Here is an 11071-nt window from a genome sequence, read left to right on the forward strand (position 1 = left end):
GTTCCTCTAATAGAACAAGAAATATAGTTTGCGCATACGCAGCTCATAAACTGGACCAACTGCGAGGTGACTATTCATTACTGTCAACTGGGCAGTTAAGGACCTCTGGAAGGTGAATAGGTCGACCTTTGCTCATGTCACAGTAAAAGCCTCACCATCAAATCAGGAGAGCGAACTGGATCACTGCTCGCCTTCAGAAAAACCAATACTCAACTGCACATATGTTATACAGTGGTACCTCGGTACTCGACCGCCTCTATACTCGACCAAATCGGTGCTCGACCAAAAAATTCAAGTAGAAAATGCATCGGACCTCGAACAGATTTTCGGTTCTCGACTAGCCGAGCCGACCCGAACGCGCTCCTCGGCCCTTCTCGGCCAGCGGGTAAGCGGCGATTCAATTCAGACCGCCAGCGGAGTAAGACGTACGCAGTTTGTTCGAGTATTTCTTCCCGGATTTAAACTTTTTTGTGTTGCTCTAGCCCTTAATAATGGCTCCAAAGAAAGACAGTGATAAGGGGAAGGCAAAGAGGAAAACAGTGAGGACCACTATTGAATTGAAGAAGGAAATTATAGCAAAATATGAAAGTGGTGTACGAGTGTCCAACCTCGCGTCGCAGTTACCTAGCGTAAACATGGAAGGGGATTCCCCTTCCAAGGAGTAACCCCCCCTCCCGATCTCTTCACATCCATTCCTTTATGCCATCAACCACTCTCCAAAACGTAAGTAAATTATACAAAATGGTTTATAATGCTTTATTTATCTTTATCATGTACTGCTTGTGCACATTTACTTGTGCACACATACTTTCCATTATTTCTTATGGGAAAATTGGTTTCGGTGTTCGAACAAATCGGTGCTCGACCACCACCTCAGAACGGATTATGGTCGAGTACCGAGGTACCACTGTACTTCATATGTTTATCTTGTACATTTGTTGTTGAAATAGATTTTTTACACAACCTAAGGCAACGATTTCTAACTTGGAACAGATGTAGTTCATCATTAAACAGGATACCGGATTATCTCATCATACAACCACATTAAAAAATTTAGTATTTTTTGCCAGTAGGCCTTTTACCTGTTCAGGCATGTCCCTGGCAACTTCATGTGCTCTAACAGACTACCCCATTCTTTTTATAACTCTCTCTCTTTCTCTATCTTGCTCTTTCTCTCTCTCTATCTCTCTAAATCTCTCTCTTTCTCTCCATCCCTCCCTCCCCATTTTACCTTACGGTAAACTGCTCCAATGCACCTGACTAGAATTCTCATAACCTAATGGTGGCAATTTCACCCCATCCCCCTTCACTTCTTTGACCCGTAATTTAGACCCAGAGATCTGGAAGACGTTGTGGTTGTGTGGCTAAGTGCAGTGACCTTTTCAACTCTGCTTTAAGTATGTTTCATACAATTTTTATTCTTAAAATAAGATGTAGCGCCAATTCACATTTTTGCTGAAAATGCACAGAAAAATGTATAACAGACAGGACTACAGAATATTGCAAAAGTGTAAAAGTAATCCAAATCTAGCCATATTGCCATACATCTCATTGTACTGTTTATCATCATAAGGGTTGCAGGTAAATGTAAATGTGGACTTGATAGCTGATGTAACAATTCAAGAAAGTAAGGGAGTTAAACAAATGAATATTACCTACAAAATAAAAATGTTAAAAAATACATGGTTTTATTCATTGATTGCATTTTCTAACTAAAAATGAGACATGAAATGGATGAAGACATTGTATTGAATAACAATTTTCAAATTTTATTGGCTAGTTTTATTATTTTTTTACATTTCGACCAAAATGGGTCATCCTTTCTCAATACAGATGATAATCATGTATAGTCTAAATTGTGATATATGAGAAGTTCCAAAGATATAAAGTAGTGTTTGCCAACCAGGTACATGCACCAAGTGATACACAAGCATATTTCAGAGGATACATGGAAATTTTCCAAGATCATATTTCCGAGGTGATAAGTAAATATTTTCAGCTCGACTGTCTCAGTAATGTTCCCAGGGCAGAAGAAACCAAAAGCTTTAGGGGGTCTGAGTAATATTCTTAAGTATTTTGTTTCTAGTATTTAGTGTTTAAAAGTCTGTTTAAAGAGGACTTATTCAAAGGAAATTCAGTATTTGTAGTAAATATTACAAAAATGATATAAAAACGGCAGTTGCTTTCTTTTTTAAAAGTCCTTATTTTTACATGTATATTATTTTTCAACAATCCGTATTTATTTTAAGATTTAATTTGGGCCATAATTAAAGAGACAAAATGACTTTTCTTTAATAATCAGTTGTGTACATAAAATATTATACTTTATAGTAGGTAGACTACTATAGACTATACTATACTATAGACTACTATAGACATGTGCACCTTGGATCACAGAACTGCGGAACAATGTCAATGTTTGCATGTTACATTATCCTTTTAATGCCTTAACTACTAAACGGCTGCATAAACAGATGCACTTTGCAAGTTCTTAACGCCATATATATATATATATATATATATACAAGGTGCACATGTTTTAGAGTTAATATAGCAAAATATTCATCATTAATTAAACTCCACAAGTATATTAGTCTCTCTTCTGGTTTGGATTGTTAAAAAGGTGCAATAATCTGCACATTTATAAACTTGGCTGTAACACTGTCAGAATTTCCCCTGTGAATTTATGCAAAATGTACACCTCCCCAAGGTTACACAGCAGATTCATTTAGTCCTTACTGTGTCACTCCTTATCCCCTGCCCACCCACTCCTCCTTCTCTCCCAGCTCCATTAGACCCTGCAGACTAATCGAGCAGTACCAATTGCTCCCGCGGTGAGATCATTAAGTAAATTATTTTAAGATCAAATGGTCAGCAGCCACAATGAAGTCCTATGTAATGGTAAAAGCCTCTGTAACTGCCACCAGTCCTTATCTTCCCAATTAAGGCCCAGTGGGGAGAGCAGTGCACCTCTCAGGTGGATGGCCTCCCCATCACCACCGCCTCCACCCTGGCTTTTTTAGCTTGAGGCTAAGGTAGGACCCACTAATTGGTCCTTTGAACACGACTTACCCACTGACAGGATCTGGCTTGTATGTGGTTTGAGATTGTTAAACTCTTCCCGGCCACTGATTTAATTTAAAACTGCTTAAATAGTTGACTTAGAAAGCATTCTAACATGGGTTTACTACATATTGATTAAAATTTACTTCCTGTATTTAACTTGGGGGCCAACATGGAGGATGGAATGTTCTCCATAAGTGGTTTCAGCCACTGTACCATCAATATTTGTTCAAATATAGTGTATGTATAGTTAATCCATCCATCCATTCATGGAAAAAATAAAGCACTTAATAAAATAATAATTTAGATTATAGAAGCACATTATCATGAAGAGTCCCATCTTCATTGGAATTGGGGTATGTTATCACATTAACATAATGCAAAGACATCGACATGTTAACCAAAGTACCTTGGGTTCATTTCTTCAAAGTATGACTGGGTAAATGAATCAACCAAGTCAGGTAAGTCTACTGAAAAACTAGTATACAGTATACGGTATATACTAATACCGTGCCTCGAAGTTCTGTTCCAGCTATATTTCAACCAGTAGTTAGCAGGTGTTCATTAAAGACAATATTAGCATAATAAAGGAAAGAACTTCCAATTTTCCAAAATAAAGGCAATAACTTCCAAAATCTCACTAGGGCTGTATTATCTGAGAATATAAACTGTCACTGCAATCAATCTATTGTGGCTTGGTTGTAGGTGTTCAGATTTTAACCAGCAGGGAGCAGTCAATGCTGAAACGTGTCCAATTGTCAAGAATAAGCAGCAGCAGAAGATGACTAACAGGAAGTTATTGACCTGTTGTATAAAACAGGCCACTTCACTCTTAGGTTTGCTCATACAATCGAGATGAAGCATCATCTGTAAGTGACTGTAGAGACACTATCACATGTGTAATGTGCATATAATATAACATTATGTAGGTGTGAACTAATTGTAGTATTTGTTGATCTTAAAGGGACACTGTGTAAGATTTGGCAGTTTTTAATTAAAGACAGCAGGAGATGCTGCATTTACCATTGTCCGTAGCTATAACAAACACCCCCCATGTAATATAATTTAACAATAACTTGAACTACGATTATATTTAAAACATACATTTATTTGCAAGTTTTTTAAATATACTGTATAATCATTTAATGTATTCCTTTTTAATGAGAAACGGTCTAAATCTTACACAGCCCATTTAAATGATAAGCAGTAGTGGGCTAATGCCAACCACGATTGCGAACCAGCTAGTGTACACAAATTTTGTCTGTGTCTAATATCTATTGAAGATAATGATTAATGAATAGTTATAGCCACTTACTTCAACTCATGTTCAACGAAAGAAGATTATGAAAAAATGTGTGTGTGCGTGTGTGTGTGTGGGGAGGGGGGGGGGGGGGGGGGGGGGGCTGGGCAGGTTGAAGGGGGTGATTTCTTGAAGAAATAATTACCAGAAGAATGAGCTGAGCTATGGTAGTAGTGGGTACAGTGCCTTGCTTAAAGGCATTTCTACATTACCCGCAAGCACACCAGCAAGTACACTCATATCTAACTGGCTCCGTAATGCAGAGTACATACTGGATTACTTCCACTCTTAACCCGAAACCACAGGACCATATAATGGGCTGAAAACATTCAAGAACAAGGGCACAGTAATGCAATTTTGAGTGACACATAATGAAACGCTATTAGACAGTGATTGCTCACAAAGTGCTGACCTTAGATGGACAGCTTTCCTTTTAGTAGGTCGAATTACTTCTTGATAGATGCATTTGTTGGTTTGCGTAGAAAAAACAACAATGAGCACATTCCACTCAAAACAAGCCCTGCTTCCACTGCTTGCTGCTTCCCCTCAGCTGTTGAAGTTGAAGTGTGCAGACAGAATCCAATGCAGCAAAGTGACTAGGAGGGTGATTTATCCTCCTCTGGCATGAAACATTGGTGTCATCAATCACATGGTTTTAATTAGTGATGGCCCCCCTCAGTGGCTGACAATTGTGCATGTAATTCAATTTGGGACTCGCTTCCGCCTCAAGAACTCCGCTCAAAGATTTGTCAAACCACAGTAAGTTCATGCACAGGGTGGATCCTGATAAAGATGACCACACACCACTTCGCCAAGAATATGTTGCATGCTAAACAATGATCAAGGGACTCTCCAGAAGCCTTTGCATATAATTTCCACAATAATGTTTTGCCATACTTTTAGTTTTCTAATGAGGTGTTTGTATTGTATTCTATAATAACACATGGGGTTAACACAATATGTCAAAGCCATCTTGAGTATGAACAGTTTCATATGATTGTACAAATGTTGCTTGTTTCCAAATCTGAGGCTATAAAGTGACATCCCATTTAGGGCTGAGAAATACAGTTGATCAAGTAAGGCAAGTCAACTCTAAAAATAGGTTTACTGAAAATGTCCCTGCAAACAATCTATAGTGCCTCGGCTTTAGGTATTGAAATTAGAACGTCATCTATGAAACGTGCCCATTCCGCTCACCACGAACAAGATGCAACATAGCAGAAAACTAACAGGAAGTTATTGACTTTGTTGTAACTAACAGGAAGCTCCAATCTTAGGTTTAATGGAATACTGTTGAAGCATTGTCTGTCAATGACTTTTGAGATACAGTACAGCGTACAGTGTTACACTTGTAATGTACATATTTTGAAGGTGTGAACTACATGGTACTTGGTGTTTGTTGACCTTAAATGGTAATTACTAGTGGGCAAAGGATTATTCCAATTGTTTGTCATTTAGCAGAGGCAAATTTTGTTGGTGTCTAATAATTCATACACTGTATGTTAAAACAATAAACAATGAGTACTGTATTTATATCCACTCACGTTAGGTCATGTTCTACCTTAGTAAATTATTATTAAAATGAAAGAAAAAAAAAGCTAATGTGTGTAAATGTATGTTAAAAAAATTAATTTAAAACTCTAATAAAATATTCTTTGAATTTTTGGTGGGTGTGTAGGGGGTTGATTACTTGACTATTGGATAGAATAATCAATGCCCTAATCAATTTTTTAAATATTTGATCCACATGAATGGGCAAGAGGTAACATTACTTTTTAGCTCACAACACTCCAAGCCCTCTGATTCAACATTGCAAAATATAGGTTTCTCCTGATTTCCCCTTCAACGATAAACCCGAATAATGCCAATAGTAAAGCACTGCGACTTGAGACTTAAATAACAGCAACAATAGCTTCAAGACTTAAGATCACCATTGAAATGCAAAAATTCCAAAAGTGGTTGTTGAGGCCTCCAAAAACACTTGAAAGTCTCTTATCTGAGATGTTAATGACTAATGTTTATTTCACAGCAACCATTCACTTATTGTCGAATGAAAGGACTTTCCTTTGCATATTAAATTAAATTTGTCATGTTGAAGCTGACCCCTGACCTCATCTCTGTCACTTACGTTTGCTACCAATGCATTTCAGAGAAAAACTGATTAAATATTTGGTTGGGTACTTAAATGATACTTATTTTCTGTCGGGATAAATAACATGTATTCTATGTTATCCATCCCAGCAGTACATAAGAATATTTACAGAAGCAGGTTCTCACACTCCAATATAAAACCCAGTCAACTACGCAAGCTTGCCGACATACTTTGCAGTGCAATCAAAGGCAAATATCAGGTCTTGTCATTGTTTTGAATCCAAATGCCACATTTAAAGAGTGCTTTGTTCTCAGGACACATCAGCTACCTTTCAGCGTCTGCCCCAATCACCTCCTGTGATGTCTGCATCCTATTGAACTTTTAGAGGTGCTGATTATAGTCTGCCTTGTGACTCTGCAGATCAACTCCATCTCACTCTCCTCACAATCAAGCTGCTATTTGGCCCCTGACAACATGCCCACGCCATTAGCTGATGCGACGAGGTAAGAAATTCTAGACCTGTGTCAACATTTTGGAAGGGAAAATGTTGCTTTCGCCTTGCGCTGATTGACTAATCAGGCGCATCGTACCAACATTGCTTTGGCCTGAGCTTGGTGTGTGCTGGTGTCCTGATTACGCGGGACAACATACACTTGTGCTCAGAATAATCCCAGTGTGTTTAAAACTTCACATTAAATTCCAAATCGGAACCCTGGGGCAAGTGGACCACATTTTACAATGTTTTGTTGTGAGACAGAATGGGAAGTTTTCCTAATACTTTTGGAGTTTCATTCAGTTTGTTTTAAAGACACTGTGAATATTCAGAACACAAAAGTGCATATTAAATACTGGGGGCTGACTCTAATTATTGTTTAAATAATTGATTAGATTTTTGTCAATGAATGAATTGGATTAAAAACTGTTCTAATTTCATTTGTTTATTCAAAAACAGGACTTTATTTCAATTACAATGCTAATAAAATGTTAAACAAGTATGCGACAAGGAAAAGGGGAAATATTTTGGTATTTACTTCTGAAGTAAAAGCAAGTGTTTCATTTTGATTCAACACAAATCACTCTGCTTAAGCAGGGAAAGAAAGAAATCAGACATATATTATTGAGAAGTTAAAATTCCAAGTCCCATGTGTTTGGATAATTTTAGATTAAATCTCCCCCAAAGCTAATGTGTTTGATAACTGAATAGTTATTGATTAATCAAATAACTGTTGCAACTCTACTATAGGGATCACCAACCTTTGATACGCAGGTTTGATACCCTCTTCTGAAATGACAAATTTGCTTTAAGTTACACTAAACTGTCAAAAGTATAAAAAAATAATCAGTTAATCAGTACTCCACTGCACGACCCACGATAGTCGTATTAGTAACTCGAGATACAAAAAAACAAGTCAAAGTCAAAACTCCACCCAGGACAACTAGATGATGAGATTCAAAATCCAAACAGACATGCTAAACGTTCAAGCACATCCTTGCTTGATGACAAACAGTTAACAGCAAAAGCCTAAAAAAATTTTGAGTGTTGCAGGCTGTCAAAAATCATTTTTTATGCTACACTGTACAGCTCAAGTATTGGCTTGTGTGCTGAGTGGGATTGACGAGAAAAAAAAAAAAGTTGACGCCAGACTTGCGCTGTGCTGTCTGGCTGCGCAAAATGTAAATGCTCCGGGCCATTTTCACAACCCAAGAATATTTTATTTCTTCACTAGCTGCCAGCGGCATAAATTCGAGCTAGTCAGTCATTGTGTCCAGCAGGTTAGTGTGAGGGTTTAGTTTGACACTGAAACATAAGCACAATGATAAGTTTGCTGACAGTTTAGGGGCAATGTCCAGAGGCTATGGGAGCAAGCAACTTCCTATATCCTGTGCTTGATGGCGAGGAGCCTCACCTGGGCTGTAATCTGGTAGGAGTGATCACAAAGAAGCAGAGCCAAGTGAATTCCGCCTGTCCGACTTCAAACACGGCAGGACAGTAAATCAGACTGGTATACAACATGAGGCAGCTCACTCATCCCTCGTGCTTGCTCCCTCCGCCGCCTTGGGCCAAAAGGAAACAACTATGTCAGTAATGTTACCTGACTACACCGCAGAGACACATTGCCGCAAAACTGCTTAAAACGCCTAGCGAGGAACATGCACGTGGGGCTTTCTTTCACAAATCTTTAATCAATTTGAAGCTGCAAAGCAAACTTGAAAATCCTCAAATGGCCTCCTATTGGTAATATCAGTATTATGAAGTAAATCAAGCAAACTAGTAGGACTATGGGGAAAAAAAAAAAAGTTAAGTCGACCACAAAAATTGGTTGACACAAAAATGTCTGCCGCAAAGTTGTAGTGAATAATGTTAAAATCATGTTTGCAGCCCCCATGACCAGTTTAGCTGCTTCAGAGTGGAATGGTGATAACATTTGATAATCAATGGAAGAATTGAAAGGACAATCAATTCTAAAAAAGATTGTATAAAAACGTCCTTGCAAACATTACACATTTTGTAATTGCAATATTTGTTACATAGGCTATTTCATACATAATAAGCTTAAACACAAATGTTTGAATGCCTCTCATGATGTAATACCTAAAACCTTGTTTACTGCTGACATGACATAATGTTAAACAAACAGACTGCAAGTACTAAAACATGTTCAAAAGCATATACAGTATAAAAGCAAAATATATTAATTCAAAACACATGCTCCTCAGGATTTACGACAATTATCTCTATTTAATAGAAAAATGAACATTTGATGTGCAATTAACCTTGATTTTTTTTTGTTTTTCTGTGCAGAAAGATGGAAGTAGGCTTCAGCATCTGTACGTGGATTCTTTGTTAATATTTCTGGAAGACTTACCGTCTATATGCCTGAGTCTGATGTGAGTTAGAATTCCCATGGGGTGAAAAAAAAGTGTGTGTGATGAAAAACGGAAGACCAAGGGCAGTGTGATATTTCAAGGGTTCCACTTTACATGGCTGCATAGCAAATGAAGGCCTTCAATCAAGTGGGATTGAGCGAGCACAACACTCAGCACCGCAAGTAATAACAAAAGAAATAAATCCATCAGTTGTGAAGAAGAAAATAAAATGAAGTGATAGAAAAAAATGAGGTCATCACACAAATGTTTCAACACACAGTCTAACAAAAATACTATTGCATCATGTTGTGCTGCAAAACCTTCATGACCAAAAACAGTTTCAGACTACAGATCACAAAACTGTGCACAAGTAAATGATAGAATATAACAACCAAAGGGACACTCCAGCCACATAAAAACTTTGCAAAAATTGTTTTGCCCTTATATTGTATGATAAATACAACAGCAAATAGAATACAAGGGCTAAGACTTTATTATAGGACTACACTTTCCGATTCAAATGAATCTAATGACTAATTGATTGGCAAACAAATGCTGATGTTTGAGAGGTGGAAGGTTGACGAGGGATTGGCAAGAGTTGACCAAATTGGGGTGTCTACTTTAAAGATAGGAAAACTTAAAATATCTGCCTTGAAGCGGCATCTAAACCAAGTTTGCGCTGCTGTTTTCTTCAGAACCGCACAGAAACTGTAATGGATATTGCAAGTTTGGCAACATTTTCAGTTAAAAAAGTGAAAATATTAGGAAATAATAATATTAATGTTTTTTAAAGTGGACTACAACAGTAGGGCCTACTTACTAGCTGCTTTTAAACAGAAAAAAAACCCAGATGCAAAAATGAGCTGTAATTTTAGTTTTTGTGCACCATCTAGTAGTCTAATGGCTGATCATTTGTATCTGTGTGCTTAAAAACACATATTGATATAGTAGTTAGAGGGGTTTTGTTAATATAGAGCTCCTGAAAAAGAAATGAAAGATAGTTGGGAACTTCCCAAAAGCACTTGGACTGTTTTATCCAAGCTAGTGAGGATAAGCGGCTGTAGAAAAAGGATGGATATGAAATGTCACTGTAAACAAGCTGCAGTGGCTTCGTTTTAGGTGTTCAAATTAGACTCAAGCACGAAACATATTCAGTCTGCTTGTCATCAAGAAGTAGAAGAAGACTAACAGGAAGTTATTGTCCTCATACTAAACCAGGAACTCTACTCTTTACTCATGGGATATTGTTTGATAGTGACTTTAAAGACATTTTTAGTATTATGACTTTAAAGACATTATTACATGTGTAATATAAACATTTTTTTTAATGGCCATAAGAACGGAGAGACAAATGAACAGAGGAGTTAATTTACCATTAACCATTAATGTCAAACCACTGAATATTTGGAGCACAAATATACCGGTGACGTGAGTTCTCATTCCCCCTTCATTTGTGTGCATGCTTTGAGCTTAGAAGGTGATTTAAAAAACAATATGCATTAAAAAAAGAACCAGAGTGTCATATCCCAGTGGCCCTTGTGGAATATATCCATAAAATTAAGTATACTATATTAGGGTTAATCCATCTTGAAAGTGCCATTCATCAACAGTTTGCTGAGTGTAAATATGAGCCAGATGCACCAGTGCTTTAACAATCAATACATTATCTTATGCGCATAGTCCAACATTGGTGTTTTTTTGGCGAGTGTGCAAAACAAATGAAAAGGGCAAGCAGTCGGTAAAAGAGC

General features: G+C 37.4%; 1 long non-coding RNA gene across 1 annotated transcript; it reads left to right on the forward strand.

Annotated features, from left to right (window-relative positions):
* Nucleotides 1–3872: 3872 nt before the first annotated feature.
* Nucleotides 3873–9398, forward strand: LOC148425559 (uncharacterized). The gene is made up of 3 exons (XR_015865007.1): nucleotides 3873–3932; nucleotides 6876–6958; nucleotides 9259–9398. It is a non-coding gene; the product is annotated as an uncharacterized LOC148425559 (long non-coding RNA).
* The last annotated feature ends 1673 nt before the right edge of the window (nucleotides 9399–11071 follow it).

The sequence above is a fragment of the Hippichthys cyanospilos genome, chromosome 3, assembly GCF_059441005.1.
Source record: "Hippichthys cyanospilos isolate Australia breed blue-spotted pipefish chromosome 3, RoL_Hcya_1.0, whole genome shotgun sequence".
Taxonomy (NCBI): Eukaryota; Metazoa; Chordata; class Actinopteri; order Syngnathiformes; family Syngnathidae; genus Hippichthys; species Hippichthys cyanospilos.